This window comes from Acinonyx jubatus, chromosome B3, assembly GCF_027475565.1.
Source record: "Acinonyx jubatus isolate Ajub_Pintada_27869175 chromosome B3, VMU_Ajub_asm_v1.0, whole genome shotgun sequence".
In the NCBI taxonomy this organism is placed as follows: Eukaryota; Metazoa; Chordata; class Mammalia; order Carnivora; family Felidae; genus Acinonyx; species Acinonyx jubatus.
The window spans coordinates 28,688,305-28,708,182 of record NC_069386.1 but is presented as its reverse complement, the minus strand read 5'-3'; the positions used below and the strand labels follow the sequence as shown (position 1 = coordinate 28,708,182).

Genomic DNA, 19,878 nt, shown 5'->3' with positions numbered 1-19,878 from the left:
AGTAAATGGGTGGATTATATCCCAGCTCTGCTAACCCTCAGTGAGACAGTCCTGAGGTGTGTTCTGTATAGTCTGTAAGAGGGGCCCCAGTGGTAACCTGTACACTAACACATCGTTGATTGGCTTTCTCCCTTCCCTCTTTCTCTCCTTTGCTTCCTCACAAATAAACTATTTACACCCATATCCTTGTTTCAGAGTTTGGTTTGGAGGCAACCCAAACTAAGAGATATGGATATACAAGATATTGTCTCATGTTGAATTTGATGTTGCTGTGTGATGGGGTGACTGTGAAGAGTGACAGGAGATGAAGTAGTAAATGAGCTCCATGTGGGGCACCTGGGTGGCTCAGTCGGTTAAGTGTCCTTCTTCAGCTCAGGTCATGATCTCACAACTCTAGTTCAAATCCCGTGTCAGGCTCTGTGTTGACAGCTCAGAGCCTGGAGCTGCTTCGGATTCTGTGTCTCCCTCTCTCTCTGCCCCTGCCCTGCTCACACTCTGTCTGTCTGTCTGTCTGTCTCTCTCTCTCTCTCAAAAATAAATAATTTTTTTTAATGTAAATGAGCTCCATAGATGTTAGCTCCTAGGAGGCTGAAATGGAGACAAGAACTGGATGTGCTACATTAGAGCTACAGAAAGCCACTGAAGTTTAAGAGAGGGTAACAGGATCAAATTTCTGTTATAGAATGATCATTCCTGGAAAGAGTAAAAATGACTGGAAAGGCATGAGTCTAGAGGACTTGCATGAGGCACGTGGGAAATGTTGAGGGCCTGTGGGACAGTGGAAATAGAATCAAATGCATTAAGAGGAGACAGAATAAATGTGAGAGAGATGGCATAGAGCTTGGAGGGAGGTAAAAGGAAGGGAGGAACCTAAAATGGTTCCTGGGATTTCTGACTTGAAACTTTTGAGTGGTGAATGGTAGAGTCTCCAAATTAGTAAATATAAGCAGTTTTCCAGAGAAGAAATATGTTTGTTCCTACGAGTACCTAAGGGTCATCCAAGTAGACCAAAGTCTTTATATGTAGTATAATTGTTTTTTCTGTACATATACAGCTGGATTTTAAATAAATCAGTAATTAACTCTAGGTGGTATTTAAGAATTCTTAATCCATTTTTCCTATTATAATTTCCTTCTCCAGCTTCAGTTTGTATTAGTAGGCCTTGCTGCAAAAGCAGATTATTCTAGGAGAAAGGGTCCAGGTGGTTTCCTGGCTTAATTTACCTAGGAAGTTCTTAGTATCAGTATCAGCTGCTTCTGTGAGATGAAAGGATGGCCCCTAACTGCAGTTCTTCCTCATCCTTCAGTCTTCAGCATTTTCAGAACACACCAAGCCACAGAAAGACAGGGTGTGTTTTCTACCTTTCCATATTAATTTGCCTCTAATATTTACAGACCATTTCATACTACTTCCCATTTCTTCATGGAAGTTCTATTTCTAAACTATAAACTACAACGACCTATGGAAAACACTTTGTTATGTGTGTCAGAGTTTCTTTCTGCAAGGTCACGGCCTTGTCTGGGGACAAAGGTAGTGTGGCTGTCGTTATATTGGAGTAATTCACATAATGCCTGTTTTGGCTATCAGGACAAGCCAGCCAGAGCCAGAAAGTTGAGGAAGGATTGTTGTCAAAGCTCTTTTATGACCAGCAGGAATAAAAAGACAAAGAGGAGCCAGAGAGGCCTTCAAAAATCATCTTGTGAGCTGGCGAGCCCTGAGATAATTAAGTAGCTGATTAGCCCAGGGCTTTGAGTAAACACTGCAGTCTGCTGGTGGCCCAGCCTTTTTGTGACGGTGATTACAGCCCGGCTGCCTTTGCACTACTCTCCTATTGTGCCCTTAATCTGCTAATTTTTACCTAGGTTTTCTGAAGGACAATTTGGGTGTCAGAGTTTATGTTCTTAATCTTTGCTTCAGTGTGGAGGAGAAAAGACTAACTTGATTTTTGTACCAGGCTTGGTTTTGAACTTGCATTTAAGTAAAAATTGGAATTGTGATCTTCTGGTGAAAGGTTTGATGTTATGTTAGGATTAGTTCAGAATTTTAATCCAAGGACTTTTCACAAATTATAATTCTTAATGACTTAAATGAATTTCAACAGTCTGTAATAGGACTTTCAGAAACACTTATTTCTTTGGCCCTTACTGTTAATCACTTTTACATTCTTGGTCCTTTAAGTAGTAAAGAGAAAAGGATGGTTTTCAAATCTCAGTCAGCATCTCAACTGCCCTAATTAGCTGAGACTCACTGAGGCCCCCTGAAGGTGCTAACAGGAGCAGAACAGTAATGAGTGATTATGAATTGCAACCAACACAGGCCTTTTACTTAATCAGCAATCATTGACTAATTCCATAACTGTACGAGACATTGTAGTAATAGGGCCAAGGAGCAGTGGGTTCACAGGGAGAGCTGACAGTCCTTATGACCATACAGAATAAGAAGAGGAGCTTATAAAACCTAGCTAATTCTGATTGAAGAAGACTCTTCTGAATTCTAGAATATATTTACATGAAAAGGAGTTTGTTGTTATATACATTCATGGTTTGTATTTTCACATCCATAAACTACACTAACAAAATGGGTTCTATCCAAGGTCCCTGGAAACCTGTGTCAAAAAAAAAGAATGATTTATAATTTAGCTCATTAATTATGTGGATATAAATGAGTACTTCTCAAGTGTTTAAGGGTGCTTGAAAACCATTTGTTTGGCAAAGGTAAACTTTAACTCTGCCTGCCTGAATTATTCACTCATGCATTAAACAAATATTTATGTAGCACTTGCTCTGTGCCAGGCCCTGTGCTAAGCTTGGGAGAAAGCAGAAATGACTCAGACATCAATTGTGTCCTCAAGGACCTTGTCGGCTAGTAGAGGAAAGAAGATGCATATACAAAGACCCATGGTATAAGGCAGAGTGGTACAGAGGATAGAAGATAACCCTGAAAAGCACTTAGCACACTGCCTGCCACATAGTAAATGCTTAATAAACATTGGCAGCTGTCATTACATCATTATTGATGGAGTTAAGAGGAGGGAGAGATCACTCTTGGTGGTAGGAATTACCTGTTCCCTAGAACAACTAAAATTTAATCTGGACCTTGAAAGATAGAAGGGTTTGTTGGAACATTTAGAGTTGAGAGAAAGTAGATAAACAAATAGCTAAAGCGAAGACATCATGGTAGAAAAATATGAAGAACCAATAGAGTACTTACTTGAGCTCAATTTGGGGATGTATGTGGTGGTGATTTTAGTGCCTCCCAGGTTTTTATGAGGTTCAACTGAGGTAATAAATGTAAAAAGGCTGTGTGAACTATTTTGCTAAGATGTGGTGGCAGTGGTGTCATTAAAAGCCTTTGATCAGGGAAGTGACATGCTAAGAACCATATTTTGGGAGCATTAATCAGATATCAGGAATATTTGGTGAAGAATGTATTAGAGAGGAGGCAGAAAATGGGACCATTAACAGTCATCTGAGCAAGAGGCAGAAGGAAGGGAAAAGAATTTTTCTTAATCTTCCCAGAGTCTCTTTCCTCATGTACAATATCATCAGACTCCAGATGCCATCATCTCTGTCTCCTCTGTCTTCCTTGTACCCCAGATCTCATCTGTTGTCACATTTTGTTGAATGGAAGGAACCTTAAAGTTTCCTTAATCCAGTCTTCTATTCATGTGTGAATCTCTCCAATAACCCCATCCATTCTATATTTGAATATTTCTTTTGTCAGGGAACTCATTACACTGAGAGAACCATTCTGTTATTGATAAGTTTTAATGCTTTAAAAAGTCTCTCCTTATACCAATCTCTAACCTGTCTCCCTACTGCTACCTATTAGAACTAGTCCTAATTGTTCCTTGGCAACATACAGACTATTCTATCCATGCTCTCCTCCCTGAACTTCCCTGATCTCACCCTTCCACATATTTCCCTTTGCTTTTATTCTCCTTGTTCAATTACTATAACTGTATAACAGATTTCCCCAAAACTTAGTGGCATAAAACAACCATCTATTGGGGCACCTGGCATGCAACTCTTTTTTTTTTTTTAAAGTAGGCTTCACGACCAGTGTGAAGCCCAGTGCAGGGCTTGAGCTCACAACCCTGAGATCAAGACCTGAGCTGAGATCAAGAGTCAGACACTTGGGGTGCCTGAGTGACTCAGTCACTTAAGCATCCTACTTCAGCTCAGGTCAGGATCTTGCCATTACTGAGTTCGAGCCCCACATCGGTCTCTGTGCTGACAGCTCAGAGCCTGGAGCCTGCTTCAGATTCTGTGCCTTCCTCTCTCTCTGCCCCTCCCCCACCTCAAAAATGTATAAACATTTTGAAAAATTTTTCAAAGAGTCAGACGCTTAACTGACAGCCACCCATGCAACTCTTGATCTCAGAGTGGTGAATTCAGGTCCCACACTAGGGGTAGAGATACATAAAAAAATAAAATCTTAAAAAAACCAATCATCTGTTAATCTCACAGACTCTGTGTGTCAGGAATGTTGTCAAGATACCGAGAGACTGGCTTATCTTTGTTCCACAATATCTGGGCCTCAGTCAGAAGACTTGAAGGCTAGAAGTTGAAATCATCTGAGTGCTTATTCACACACATCTGTGGCTCATGTGGCTGTTAGCCGAGGACCTTTCCACCTGGTCACTCTGCATAGGCCAATCTGGGCTTACTCACAGCATGGTGGTCAGTTCCTAAAAGGAGCATCTTGACAAAGAACCAGGTAGAAACATTACCTTTTATGAGCCACCCACAGAAGTCATGCAGCCTATTTCCACTGTATTCTATTCATCAAGGCCTTCACAACACCCACCTCCCCTCCTTCAGAGGTAGGAGAAATAGACTTCACCTCTTCACGGGGAATACGAAGGTCCTAGAAATATAGGACCAGAAACATTGCCGTGGTTGTGTTTGAAAAAGATTATTTGCCACATTCCAGCCTTCCCTGTAGATAAATGTGTTTCCAGCATCCTTTTCTCATGTGTCTTCTGTTCTCTCTGCAGTCTCGTATTTGGTATATCACCCTGTCCCTTGACATCACCTCTGTTAACTTTTAAACCTGTGGTCATTAGCCACTGTCCTTAGACAAAAAACTTTCTGGGATTGGGAAATAGGGACTAAAGTAAATATAATAGGACTCAGGAAGTTACATTTGTTGAGCACCTTTTATGTATCCCAGGCTAAGTGCTCCTGTGAGTTATGTTCCAGCAGTCCTGCTCACACCATACAAGGGAGCACAGCAGCCAGTAGAGTGATGAGGAAAGTGACTATCGCCTGCTTCAGATCCAGAGAGTGAGAAGAATACAAGAGCAGGAACTTCTGGACTGTTTCTGTACTCACAACTGGGTGATTGCTAGTTGAGAGATTTCAGAAAGATCCATTCCAGCTAGTAATAAAGCCTTAGTTGACTTATAGGGACAGAACAATGAGACCACTTCATTGCTACAATTCAACTTGTGTGTCCACTATGTGCTAGGCACTGTGCCAGAGAAAGGGAGCTGTCTGGGCCATAGCCTACAGGACTGAAGTTTAAGAGCAGCCTTCACTTCCTTACTTCTCCCAGAGAGGATAGGGTATGATGAAGGCAGACTGTCAGTACATGTATCGGCTCACCAGGTTCAGAGCAGCAGAATATGTCAAGAATGCACCTGCCGTCAGATTCCCACTGGCTGTAGGACTTTGGAGGGCAGGATCTCAAGAAAGGTTTTGTGCACAGTTGTATTGAAGAGCACAGGTTTGGGAGTCAGAACAGCGTGGGTGCAGCTCCTGCTCTCCTAGCTCTGGGCCAGTGGCAGATTCTTTAGCTTCTTAAAGCCTGTTTCCTCACACTGTGAAAGTGAGTTTGATATTTCTTCCCTCACAGGGTCAAATGAGTCAGGGGAAAATAGGGACTAACACATCTGTCACCACAACCTCTTGCCTGTGGTGCTGTAATATATACTTATTATATGATTCCCTTTTTCCAAAAAGATTTGAGAGGGATTACAGTATATGCAGGAGTTTTTATGAAAAAAAAATGTAGAACAAAAGAAAATAGTAGGAAAAAGTAAATCAAGGCAAAAGCAAGTGAAATTAAGGTACAAATCCTATTCACAACAAGGCCCTGATGGACATTTCCTCATGGAATTCCTACTGGTGGTTTCTACCAGGAACTTCTATTTTATACGTCAGATTCTAAACCTCATTGGCTTTCACCCAAAATTGACCGTTCCTCCTCACCACCTTATTCTACTCATGATTCTTGTTATCTGACCAGATTCTAAAACCTAAAACCTTAGTGATCTTTAGCTTCTGTCTCCCAGAATCCAATTCAGTCCAATCTGATATAATCAAAAGAATGCTTGCCTCAGAAATATTTATCCCTATTTATCCCTCTTACTTGATATTTGTCTGCTTCATTCATTCATTCATTCTCTTGTCCTGTGTATTTGTTTTATGTCTTCAACTACAAAGATTTCCCTAAGGAAAGAGACTAAATGACTTAGCAGTTCCCCTCTGGCACCAGCACCAACCTAGAAGCAAAATAAAAACTCAGGAAATAGCTTTTGACTGGCAAAATTAGCAAATACCAGTGTGTATCATTAACCTGTGCCAGGGCCCCATTTCCTGCACCTGCACTTAACATAGGAAGAAGGCCTGCCCACATCTCATGTTCTCCCTCCTCTAAGGTAAGAGGGAGACATCCAGAGCCCTCATTCCTTGGCAAGGAATGAGATGAATTTTTCCTCATTTCCTTCTATTGCTTTGACAGATCTTTATTCATTACTAGTTATTGAGCACTTGATATGTGGCAGACATTCATCAAGGTATTAGGGAGGTGGTAGTGAACAAAATGCCTATCCTTATGGAATTTATAATCTACTGGGAGAAAAAAGTAAAAAAAACAATAAACCAATGAACAGTTTGGATAATATTAGCTAGTGATAGCAGTATGAGAAAATAGCAGGGTAATATAGCACAGAGGCCTAGTCAGGGACTTCTGGAGATGGAGTGGTCAGGGAAGGCCTCTCTGGGGAGATGACACTGAAACTAAGGAGCCAGCCATGTAAAAATCCAAGGGAAGAATATTCTAGTGGAGATGAATGGTAAATTGATGACTCCCAAATGTCTGAGGTGGGTATGTTCCAGAAACAGAGAAGGCAGTATATTGGAATGTGATGAGCAAGAAAGAAAGTGCTAGATGAAGCCAGAGAAGTAAGGCCCTGGAGATGAGGACAGAGAGTGTAGAAGTTTGGGTTTTCTTCTACTTGTGAGGGGAAGCCATTTGCGGATTTTCAGCAGAGAGTGGCATGATCTGATTACTTAAAAAATAAAAAAAGCATCTGTTTACTCTGTGAAGAATGGGTGGGAGGCATGAGAACACAAGCAGGAAAGATCAATTAGGAGGGCACTGCAGGCATCATGCAGTCGTGATATGACGTTTTTTTCCCTCCCGGTTACCCACCAGCAGAAGCAATTGCCTTCCTCTGGCAACACATTAGAGCCTCTGGCAGAGCTCCTTCAGCCTAACTGCCAACTTCTTAAGATAGGAGGAGCCAAAACATCAGCAAAACTAGCCAAAACCAGCACAGGGCCCTTTGCTGCTTGCAGTGAACGAGAAAACTGAAGTTGGAAGGTTAGAAATGTCCCATCTGAGAGGTGTTTCTGGACAGCAGCCCTGGCCTGCAGCTCCAGGATCCAGAACTGCATCCTGTTGTCAGGATGTTGTCAGGGCCGCTCACATTCTCACCTCCTGGGCTCCTCCCTGCCCTTCCTTACCTCCACCTTTACTTGTCCCCAGACTGTCCGGGCCCATCAGCTCTCTATCTTCCCTCTCCCTGGGCCTCCATGCAGACCTGTGCCAGAGCCTGGTTTCTCCTCAGTGGCCTCACCCTCTCCCTCCCATTCCCACTGGTGTCCCCTTGGTCTTCCTCTTTCTTCATCCTCTCCCAGGTTGTCCATTCCAGACAGCAAGAAAGTCCATCTCTTATCATCTCCAACTTCTCTTCCCAGAAAGGTTTCCTTCTCAGAAGTTGCTCTGTGAGTTCAACTGAAACTTGGATCAGGTACTTTGGAAATCCTCCCAAGTATCAGCCAGCCTCACCCCACCCAGTAATATTACTCTTTCATTGTCCCTGTATTTTTTCTTCTCTCTAACTGAATAGCCAGATGTCTTCTAATGCTTATACATACATTTTTCTCACCTTCAGCTTTCTCTTGCTCTCTCACCTCCACTAAGTCATCCCCATTCCCTTCATTGGGGCTCCAAATTAGAACTGCATTAAACCAGCTATAGGGTGTGTGTGCATATGTGTATGTGTGTGTGTGTGTGTGTGTGCGCGCGCGCACGCACAAGAGGGTATTGTTAGAAGAATTTCTGTAAGTTTATCTAATATCTGCTTTCAGGTAATGTCTCTTCTCTGGGGTCAAAAATAACAATATAACACCTCTTCAGTTTGAAAATACCCTTTATGGCCTCCAGTTCTGACATAAATTTCCCAATTCCGTCAGATGTTCCTCAGGTGACACTGCTTCCAGATACTTGTACAACACGAGTCACTTTCTTGAGAACTTTCCAATGCATCAGTGTCCTCCTCAATGTAGTATGGCACCCAGTGCTGGACCCAGTGCCCCCAGGGTAGTGGAGCAGGACTAAGCCTTCTAGTTGTGTACGTTGTGTTCCTATTAATTCAGTCAAAAATTGAATTATATTCATTGGCAAACAAGCAACATGATTTCCTCATTTGAGCTGTTAAGCAGCTAATTTGCTAAGCCTTTTCTTCCACTTATCACAGACAGCTGTATTCCAGTCCCCTGTCACTCACCTTCTTCCCATTCTAAACATATGCAGCTAGTTTTTATAATCTAAAAATAGGATTTAACAGTCATTGATACAAATTTTACCCTTTTTTTAGTTCTCATTTATTTTTAAACTTTTTTATTGATCACTTCCCTCTCCTTGAAACTGTCTTCACTCAGTTTCTAGGACACCACACTTTGCTGGTTTTCCTCCTACCCCACTGGTTTCTGTTTTTTAGTTTCTTTGCTGATTTCTTCATACCTCCCCAGTGTCTAAATGTTTGAATATCCCAAGTTTCAATCCTCAGACCACCATCTGTGTTCACTTACTGGATGACCTCCTGAGCTTAATACCATGTATGTGTTGATGACTCCCAAATATCCCAAGCCCAGACCACCCCTCTGACCTTAGGTTGTATATTTATTAAGTCATTCAACAAATAATTTGTTGAGAAGCTACTGTGTGTCAGACACTGTTCTAAGCCCTGGGGACAAAATTGACAGAAAATACCTACCCTTGGGAAGTTAATTGTATCCAACTTGCAATTCATTATCTCCACTTATATGTCTAATATGCATCTTGAATTTAACAAGTTTAAAACTGAACTCCTGTGGCACAAGAACAGATACTCAAATCAATGGAATAGAATAGAGAACCCAGAAATGGACCCACAAACGTATGGCCAACTAATCTTTGACAAAGCAGGAAAGAATATCCAATGGAATCAAGACAGTCTCTTCAGCAAGTGGTGCTGGGAAAACTGGACAGCAACATGCAGAAGAATGAACCTGGACCACTTTCTTACACCATACACAAAAATAAAGTGGATGAAAAACCTCAATATGAGACAGGAAGCCATCAAAATCCTCGAGGAGAAAGCAGGCAAAAACCTCTTTGATCTTGCCCACAGAAATTTCTTACTCAACACATCTCCAGAGGCAAGGGAAACAAAAGCAAAAATGAACTACGGGGACCTCATCAAAATAAAAAGCTTCTGCACAGCGAAGGAAACAGTCAGCAAAACTAAAAGGCAACTGACAGAATGGGAGAAGATATTTTCAAATGACATATCAGATAAAGGGTTAGTAGACTTATCAAACTCAACACCCAAAAAACAAATAATCCAGTGAAGAAATGGCAAAAGACATCAATAGACACTTCTCCAAAGAAGACATCCAGATGGTGAACCAACATGAAAAAATGCTCCACATCACTCCTCATCAGGAAAATACAAATCAAAACCACAATGAGATACCACCTTACACCTGTCAGAATGGCTAACATTAACAACTCAGGCAACAACAGATGTTGGCGAGGATGCAGAGAAAGAGGATCTCTTTTGCATTGTTGATGGGAATACAAGCTGGTGCAGCCACTCTGGAAAACAGTATGGAGGTTCCTCAAAAAACTAAACATAGAACTACCCTACGACCCAGCAATTACACTACTAAGCATTTATCGAAGGGATACAGATGTGCTGTTTTGAAGGGACACATGCACCCCCATGTTTACAGCAGCACTATCAACAATAGCCAAAGTATGGAAAGAGCCCAAATGTCCATCGATGGATGAATGGATAAAGAAGATGTGGTATGTATATACAATGGAGTATTACTCGGCAATCAAAAAGAATGAAATCTTGCCATTTGCAACTACGTGGATGGAACTGGAGGGTATTATGCTAAGTGAAATTAGTCAGAGAAAGACAAAAATCCTATGACTTCACTCATATGAGGAATTTAAGAGACAAAACAGATGAACATAAGGGAAGGGAAACAAAAATAATATAAAAACAAGGAGGGGGACAAAACAAAAGAGACTCATAAATATGGAGAACAAACTGAGGGTTGCTGGAGGGGTTGTGGGAGGGGGGATGGGCTAAATGGGTAAGGGATATTAAGGAATCTACTCCTGAAATCATTGCTTCACTACATACTAACTAATTTGGATGTAAATTTTAAAAAATAAAAAATAAAGTTTAAAAAAAAAAAACAACTGAACTCCTGGTTTTCCTCCTAATGTGCTCTATCCACTGTCTTCCCCATTTCTATAAATGGCAGCCACATTCTTGCAGTTACTCAGGGCAAAAACCACTGAGCCATTTTTTACTTCCTTTATTTCACACCTACATCCAATCTATCAGGAAATCCTGTTGGCTTTGCCTTCTGAAGATTTTCAGAATCCAACCACTTCTCACCACACTCATAGCTACCAGCCTGGCTCATCCACCATGATCTCTCAGTTGAATAATTCTAACAGCCTCCTAATTGGCCGCCCTGCTGCTGCCTTGGCTCTTCTAAAAGCTTTTCAACCAGTTAGTTATAGTGATTTTTTAAAAACTTGTCAGATACATCATTGTTCTGCTCAGAACTTTAAAATGGCTTTCTTTCTCATCCAGTAAAATCCTTATAATGTCCTTACAATGGTCTGTAAGATCCTACCTGATCTTCTTCCTGTCCTCTCTCACTTCATCGCCTGTTGTTCTTCCATGCACTCAATCTGCTGTAACCACACTGGCCTTGCTGTTTCTTGAACATGTCCTGCATGTTCCTAGCTCCAAGACTTGAGACATGCTGCTTTTCTGTCTAAATCACCCTGGCGTCAGATATCTTTATGGCTTCCTTCCTCACTTTCTGTAGAACTCTACCTACTTAACACCTTAGAAAAAGCTTCCCTAATCACCTTATATAAAATACTGTTAAACATTCACCCACTTTTTCATTCCCCTTCTCCATGTCCCCTTCTCCTCCAGAGCATTTAGCATACCTGACATACTATATATTACGTTTATTTTTGATTTGTTTCTTCTATACTCCCACACTAAAATGTAAGCTTTATCAGGAAAAGGGCATCGCTTTTACTGATGAATCCTAGTGCCTGGAGTAGTGCTTACTACAGAGTAGGTCTTCAATAAATATTTGTTGAATAAATGAATGAATCATGAATAACTAGTCCATCGTGGTAGGCAGAATAATGCTTTTCCTGAACATTCTAACCTACAAAGACAAAATACACATTCTTCTCAAGTGCACATCGGACATGTTCCAAGATAGATCAGCTATTAGGCCAAAGATTAAGTCTTGTGCGATTTAAAAAATAAATATCATACAAAATATCTTTTCCAACTATTACAGAGCAAAGTTAGAAATCCATAATAGAAGTAAAACTAAAAAATTCACAAATTTGTGGAAATTAAACAACACACTCTTAAACAACAAATGGATTAAGGACAAAATCACAAAGGAGATTAGAAAATACTTAGAGATGAATGGAAATGAAAACACAACATATCAAAGCTTACAAGATACAGTAAAAGCACTGTTAAGGAGGAAATGTATAACTATAAACATTTATGTTAAAAAATAAGAAATCTCTCAAAACAACCTAACTATACAACTTAAGGAACCAGAAAAAAGAACGAACTAAACTCAAAGCTAGCAGGAAGAAGGAAATGGCAAAGATTACAGCAGAGATCATTGAAATAAAGAATAGGGGCACCTAGGTAGCTTAGTTGGTTGAGTATCCAACTCTTGATTTCAGCTCAGGTCATGATCCCAAGGTCATGAGATCAAGCCCTGTGTCAGGCTCGGCACTGAGCGTGGAGCCTGTTGGGATTCTCTCTCTCTCTACCCCTCCCCAGCTTACACGTGTGCACTCTCATGCTCTCTCTCGCTCTCTCTCTCTCTTAAAATAAATAAACATGTTTTTAAAAAAATAAAATAACAATAGAGAAAATCAATGAAACCAAAAATTCAAGTTTTTTGAAAAGAGCAAGAGAATTGACAACCTTCAACTAGATGAACCAGGAAAAAAAGAGAGAGAGAGAAGACTCAAATTACTAAACTCAGACATGAAAACGGGGTGCTTACGTTGGCAGCACACATATTAAAGTTGAAACACTACAGAAAAGATAACATGACCCCTGCACAAGGATGACACTCAAATTCTTGAAGTGTCCCATATTTTCTGTAGTTTAATACAGTATTGCATACTTGAAATTTACTAATAAAGTAGATTTTAAGCATTCTACCACAAAAAATAAAAAAGATAACTATGTAAAAAAACAAAAACTAAAGTAATGGATGTATTAACTTGATTCTGAGAGTCATTTCACAATATATCCAAATCATCATGTTGTACATTTTCAATAAGTTATAATTTTATTTGTCATTTCTACCTCAATAAAGGTGAGGAAAGAAAAGAAAGTGGGAACATTACTATCAATTCTACATAAGTAAAAAGGGTTATAAGAAGGTGCTATTAACAATGTATGTCAATAAATTGGATAACCTAGATGAAATGGATAAATCTCTAGAAACAAAAAACCCACCAAGACTAAATCACAAAGAAATAGAAAATATGAATATACCTATATAACTAGTAAGGAGATTGAATCAGTAATCAAAAATCTCCAAAGGAAAGCCCTGAACCTGATGGCTTCAATTGTGAATTCTGCCAAACACTTAGAGAACTAACACCAGTCTTTCTCAAACTTTTCCCAAAAATTTAATGGGAGAGAACACTTCATAACTCATTCTCTGAGTTTCTGGATTCTCTGAATCCAGAGCCAGATGAAGACACTATAAAAAGAGAAAATTACAGACTGATACCCCATGTGAACATTGACGTAAAAATGCTCAACAAAACACTACGAAACCAAATTTAGCAGTATGGTAAAAGGATTATACATCATGACCAAGTGGGATTTATTCCTTGAGTGCAAGAATGGTTCAGTACATGAATATCAATCATTGTAATTAGACCACATTAACAGAATGATGGAAACAACACATGATCATCTTAATTGATACAGAAAACATTTGACAAAATTCAGCACCCTTTCATTACAAAAACACTCAAAAAACTAGGATAGAAAGAAAGTACCAACATATAATAAAAACCATATATGAAAAACCCACAGGGAACATCATAGTCAATGGTGAAAGACTAGAAGCTTTTCTTCTAAGATCAGGAACAAGGCAAAGATGCCACTTCTACTACTTCTATCCAACATAGTACTGGAATTTCTAGCCAAAGAAATTAGGTGAGAAAAAGAAATAAAAGGCATCCAAATCAGAAGGGAAGAAGTAGAATATCTCTGTTTGCAGATGATATAATCTTATATATAGAAAACCCTAAAGATTACACACACACACACACACACACAAATTAAAACTAATAAATGAATTTGGCAATGTAGCAGAATACAAAACCAACTCACAAAAAGCAGCTGCATTTTTTTATATTAACAATGTACAGTCTCAAAAAGGAAATTAGGAAAACAAGTCCATTTACAATAGCACCAAAAAAAAAAAAAAAAACCTTAGGAATTAATTTAACTGAGAAGGCAAAAAAGCCTTATACAATGAAAAGGAAAAAACATTGCCAAAAGAAATTAAAGAAGGCATAAATAAGTGGAAGCACATTCCATGTTCATGGATTGGAAGACAGTATTATTAAGATGTCATTACCACCCAAAGCAATCTGTGGATTTTATGTGATCTCTGACAAAATCTCTTAAGACTTTTTTTTTTTTTGCAGAAATAGAAAAACTGATACTAAAATTCATATGAAATCTCAAGGGAGCCCAAATAAATAAAAAAAAATATTGAAAAAAAGAACAAAACTGGAGGACTCAAGTTTTCTGATTTCAAAGCTTACTTCAAAGCCACAGTAATCAAAACAATGTGAAACTGGCATACAGGCATATATAACAATGGGACAGAACAGAGAGCCCAGAAATAAACCCTCACACATATGGACAAATGATTTTGACGAGGATGCCAAGACCATTGAATGGGAAAGGGGTCTTTTCAACAAGTGGTGCTGGGGAACATGGACATCCACATGCAAAAGAGTAAAGCTGAACACTTTTCAAACGCTATGACTCAAAATGGCTCAAAGACCTGAAACTATTAAACTGAGAAGAAAACACAGAGCAGAAGCTTCAGAACATGGGATTTGGCAGTGATTTCTTGGATAGGACACAAGAGGCACAGGCAGTAAAAGAAAAAGTAGACAAATTGGACCTCAGGAAGATTTTTAATTTGTGTATCAAAAGACAGTATCAACACAGTAAAAAGGCAACCTGGAGAATGGGGTAAAATATTTGCAAATTGTATATCTGATAAGGAATAAATATCCAGAAACCATGGAAAACTCCTAAACCTCAACAACAACAACAACAAAAACACTATTAAAAAATGGGCAGGGCATCTGGGTGGCTCAATCGGTTAAGTTTCCAACTCTTGATTTCAGCTCAGGTCATGATCTCACTGTTCCATGGGATCAAAGCCCACATCAGGCTCTGCACTCATAGCATGGAAGCTGCTTAGTATTCTCTCTCCCTCTCCCTCTCTGCCCCTCCCCACTCACATGCATGCATGCGCTCTCTCTCAAAATAAATGAATAAACATTTTTGTTTAACGGGCAAAAGACTTAAATAGGCATTTCTCCAAAGATATACAAATACCCAATAAGCACATGAAAAGAAGTTTGACACTACTGATAATAGGAAAATGCAAATCAAAACTATAGTGAGATAACCCATTTGGATGGCTACCATCAAAACAAAACAAAACAAAACAAAACAAAACAAAACAAAAAATAACAAGTGTCAGTGAGGATGTGAAGAAATTCAAACACTTGTGTATTGTGGGTGGGAATATAAATGATATAGCTGCTGTGGAAAATATGGCAATTCCTCAAAAAATTAAAAATAGAATTAGTGAATGATCCAGCAATTCCACTTCTGAGTATATATCCAGAAGAATTACAAACAGGGTTTTGAAAACATTTGTATGCCCCTGTTCATAGAAGCATTATTTACAACAGTTAAAAAATGGAAGCAACCCAAGTGTTCATCAGTAGATAAGTGGATACACAAAAAGTGTTGTATACATACAGTGGAATATTATTTATTCAGCCTTAAAAAGTAAGGAAATTCTGACATATTCTACATCATGAATGAAACTTGAGGACATTAGCTAAGTGAAATAAGCCAGTTACAAGAAACTAAATATAGTGTGATGATTCCATTTACATGAAGTATTTAGCATAGTCAGTCATAGAGACAGAAAGTAGACTGATGGTTGCTGGGGGAAGAGGGGACGGGAAGTTATTGTTTAAGGGGTATACAGTTTCTGTTTTACATAATACGAAAGAGTTATGGGGATGGTTGGTGGTGAAGGGTGTACTTCATTATGAGTATATTTATTATCAATGAACTGTATACCTGAAATAGTTAAGATGGTAAATTTTATGTTATACGTATTTTAATATGAAAAAGGGGAAAAAAGAATAATGCCCTGCCAAAGTTATCTGTATCCTAATTCCCCAAAACTGTAAATGTGTTATCTTACATGGCAAAAGAGATTTTGCAGAAATTAAGGATCATGAGATGAGAAGATTATCCTGGTTTATCCAAGTGGGCCCATTGTAAGTACAAAGGTCCTTGTAGATGAAAGAGAGAAGTGGGAAAGTGAGCGTTAGAGGGGTTTGAAAGTGTTGCTGACTTTGAAGATGGGGGAAGGGGCCACAAGCCAAGAAATGCACGTGTACTCTAAAAGCTGTGAAAGGCAAGGAAACAAACTGTCCCCTGGAGCCTTTAGAAGGAACACACCTCTGATAACACCTGGTTTTAGCCCACCCAGTAAGACCTGTTTTGGATTCTGACCACCCCCTGCCCCCGCCACCCCAGACTGTAAGAGAATAGTATTGTTTTGAGCCACTAGCTTCTGATAACTTGTTCCATCAGCAATAGGAACCTGATACACATTCCTGTCTCTGTTAGACTGTAACCTCTGTAGGACAGGGACCTAGTCTTCCTTGACTGCCCATATCACAGATGGTCACTGTTCCTAGAGCGCAGGTAGTTTGGCTTTTCAAATTGAGAGTATCTGACCAGACGATCCTGCCCCTTGTGCTCACCACAAAGCCTGGTGAATGGTCAGGCTTTTCCAGATTCAGGTCAGCTTTTCCAGAATATCCCAGTCCTTAAGAGCCCCACACTGGACTACCTCTAAAAAATGATTCACTTTTGAACAGTGAAGTTTACATCCATCATTGGGAGAGACAGTGACTTAATCCCACCTACTCCCAATACTGCAGACCAGTAAGTGGAATGCTCAGGGTTCAAGGATTAAAATGGGACATTCTTACAAGATGCCTGGGGATTCCAGCACTGAAGGAATGAACAAAGCCAAAATCCAAGAAGATAAGAGAGCAGTCTAGAAGATCACTGGCACTGAACAAGATCAGGGTTGATGTTACCAAGCCAGAAAAATGGGGATCAGGGAGAAGAGAGCAAACAAGCCAGGAACAAATAGGGAAAAGGGGGCTGTAGTATCTGGAACTGTCACACCTGGCACATAAGTGGTAAAACACCAAAGATGAATGGATGGCATTTGATCCATGCCCATACAAATCACTGCTTTTTTTTTTTTTTTTTTGCACATCTATACTTTCCTTTGAGGCAAAGTAGGGTTTTCAGGTGCTTGCGCAGGAGTATTGATGGTCCAATTATAGTTATTCCTAATTGAATCTGGCTGTTAATGAACAGAAATGAATATACCGCTAAGATCCCTAGTCCTAGAGAACAAACAAAAACACTTTAAAATTCGGTAAAATTGAGAAGATCTCAGAATGTAATGTAATATATTAACTTTCAGATCTGAGTTTTCATATCTTCCATGTATTTTTAAAAGAAAATTCTGTAACTTATGTCTGATATGAATAAGGCCTTTTACATTTTCATTATAAACATTTAGGCTTAAAGTGATTATAACTGACAGTTAAGACCAACGGGAGCCAGTGGCCTGTTCATGGACAAATTATCTGTAATTCAGACTAAATCAAAAGTAAACATTTCCTAAAGTCCTTTCAGCTCTACATTAGTCCTGTGGAAGCCAAATGTAATAGACAAGCCCTTTCCCTTCCTCTCTGTCCTGTGAATTCTATGGGCTCACTTTAAAATGAATAGTCTTTTCTATGAAGCAATGTTATATGCATTTTGAACCATTTCCACATCTAAGTCATCGAATGCTTATTCATTTTTCTGAATCAACATGTTTATTTCATCAGGAGAATGTTGCAAGAGTACCTGGGATGTGTTGTTTCATAGTTTATGATTAGTATTTTCCTAAATAATGGGATGGAGAGAGGAAGAAAGAAGTAGTCTGATGATCTTCACTTTTTTCTTATCTGCATTTGTTCTCTTGAAGAAGTAATAGCAGTGAATTCGTGTCATTTAAAAGTTTAGAAAGATTAAGTATGACAAATTGTTTTAAATGACAAAGTTATATTTCTGAGTATCTCATTTGAATATGCTGATAATCAGTTTAAAAACCACACAGGCAGTAAGGGGAAGGCCAGCATTCTGAATCACAGAGCAGTAAAACTGTTGTCACCAGCAATGATGTCACTCATTCCCAAGGCTCCAAAAGACTGTTGGAAATTAACTTTAGGAAGAAATGTCTTCTGACTTGCCATTGGTTCTAAAAGGCAATCAGTGTTAAACAAGCACAGACCCCTTTTTGGAACCTATGTAATAAAGTCAGACATATTAATCTCTACTCATGCCTCTAGTCAGGGTCTGACCCCAAGTTCTTACGGCTACAATGGAAGAAAGCAAGGAAGAGCCAACTGACATAAGCTAACAGTTCATGTAAAGGTCTAGATGTGCCTAAGAGCAAATAAACATCGTTTCTCAACTTTGTGTTTGTATTGAGTCCCATAAGACAAAAAGTATCTCTCCATGATCATATGAGATTACATTACAGTCTCCATGTACTTTCACAGTGTTCAGTTAACACCCCTGAGATTTGACTTAAGAAAAGGGATGGAGAGAAAAGAAGAGGTCACTCCTGTTTAGCCTGGATGCTTTGGTCCTCAGACAAAGCATTGGCTTTAAAAAGTCAAAAGTCCTTGTGGTATCCTGCTTTTTCCACTGACAAATGTGTATGACCTAAAACATCTCAACTACTCTTCATGTGTGGAGTGAAGGGGATTAATACCTTCACTACCAACCATGAAAAATGAAGTGAGGTGAGGTAAAATACGTGAGTGAATTCGGCAGATCCTGTTACCGGACAATGAAAGGACAGTAATTTCTCTTAGGAAACTAAGAGAGCTGCTTTCTTGAGAAGAGAATAAGGTATATAATGTCATCTCACATCCTTAACAATATCAGAAATAATGCACGTTCAAAGAAGTAAATACTTACCATGGCTATGAATAAAACTCTTCTTTGATGAAACTAGTAGCAAATCAAAATGAAAAAAATAATCTGTTTGGAAAAAACAAGTTATGAATTAGAAAACTAGAAAAGATACTAGAAACTTTCCAGCCAGCACTTCCACATTCTTATTTAATTGGTGGCATCTCTTTTTTCTTTTTTTAAATTTATTCATTTTGAAAGAGAGAGAGCACAGCAGGGGAAGGGGAGAATGAAGGAGGGACAGAATCCCAAGCAAGCTCCACACCATCAGCACAGAGCACGATGAGGGGCTTGAACCCACAAACTGTGAGATCATGACCTTAGCTGAGATCAAGAGTCGGCACTTAACCAACTGTGTCACCCAGTTGCCCCTTATTAGCAGCGTGTCTTCAGTGTTTCTAGGCTAATGAGATAAGCATAGATCTTTAATAATGCCCCTCTCACATTCCAGATTCCGTCTGAAAGGAGCAACAAAAAAGAAGCTGTGGAGGTGGACATGGTGGGCACCTGTATTCATGTTAAAAATAGGGAAGAGTATGGTAAAGGAAGACACTAAACAGGGACTTGTAACCTCTCTTCCTGAGAGAAAATTATGTCCGTGAAACAAGACGTGTGGCCCACTTGGAATAGCATGGAGAGGACTGAGGATTTGTACAGAAGTGGCTATAGCAGCTGCAAACCTTACATCTTCTCAGATTCAAACCCAATGGAGAAAAAGTGAGGGCTTTTTTCCAAGCATTTCAGCAAAAGAATCTCCCTCCACTGTGATGTGTGCCATCCCTGAGCCATACTGATCAGCCAGAAGAATAAACTGTGTCTTTTATTACCTTAGGTCCTTGAGTCAGAGTGAATGGGGGAGGAGCCCCACCTAAAGCACGCTGGTTATA

The 19,878-nt window shown here is 39.4% G+C and overlaps 1 protein-coding gene and 1 non-coding gene across 6 annotated transcripts in view; both read left to right on the top strand.

Moving 5' to 3' along the window:
• Positions 1–19,878, top strand: part of SCAPER (S-phase cyclin A associated protein in the ER) — a 505,210-nt gene that overhangs the window by 447,345 nt on the left and 37,987 nt on the right. The gene's annotated exons all lie outside the window — the stretch shown is intronic.
• LOC113602145 (U6 spliceosomal RNA) lies at positions 12,637–12,742 on the top strand. The gene has a single exon (XR_003423507.1). It is a non-coding gene; the product is annotated as a U6 spliceosomal RNA (small nuclear RNA).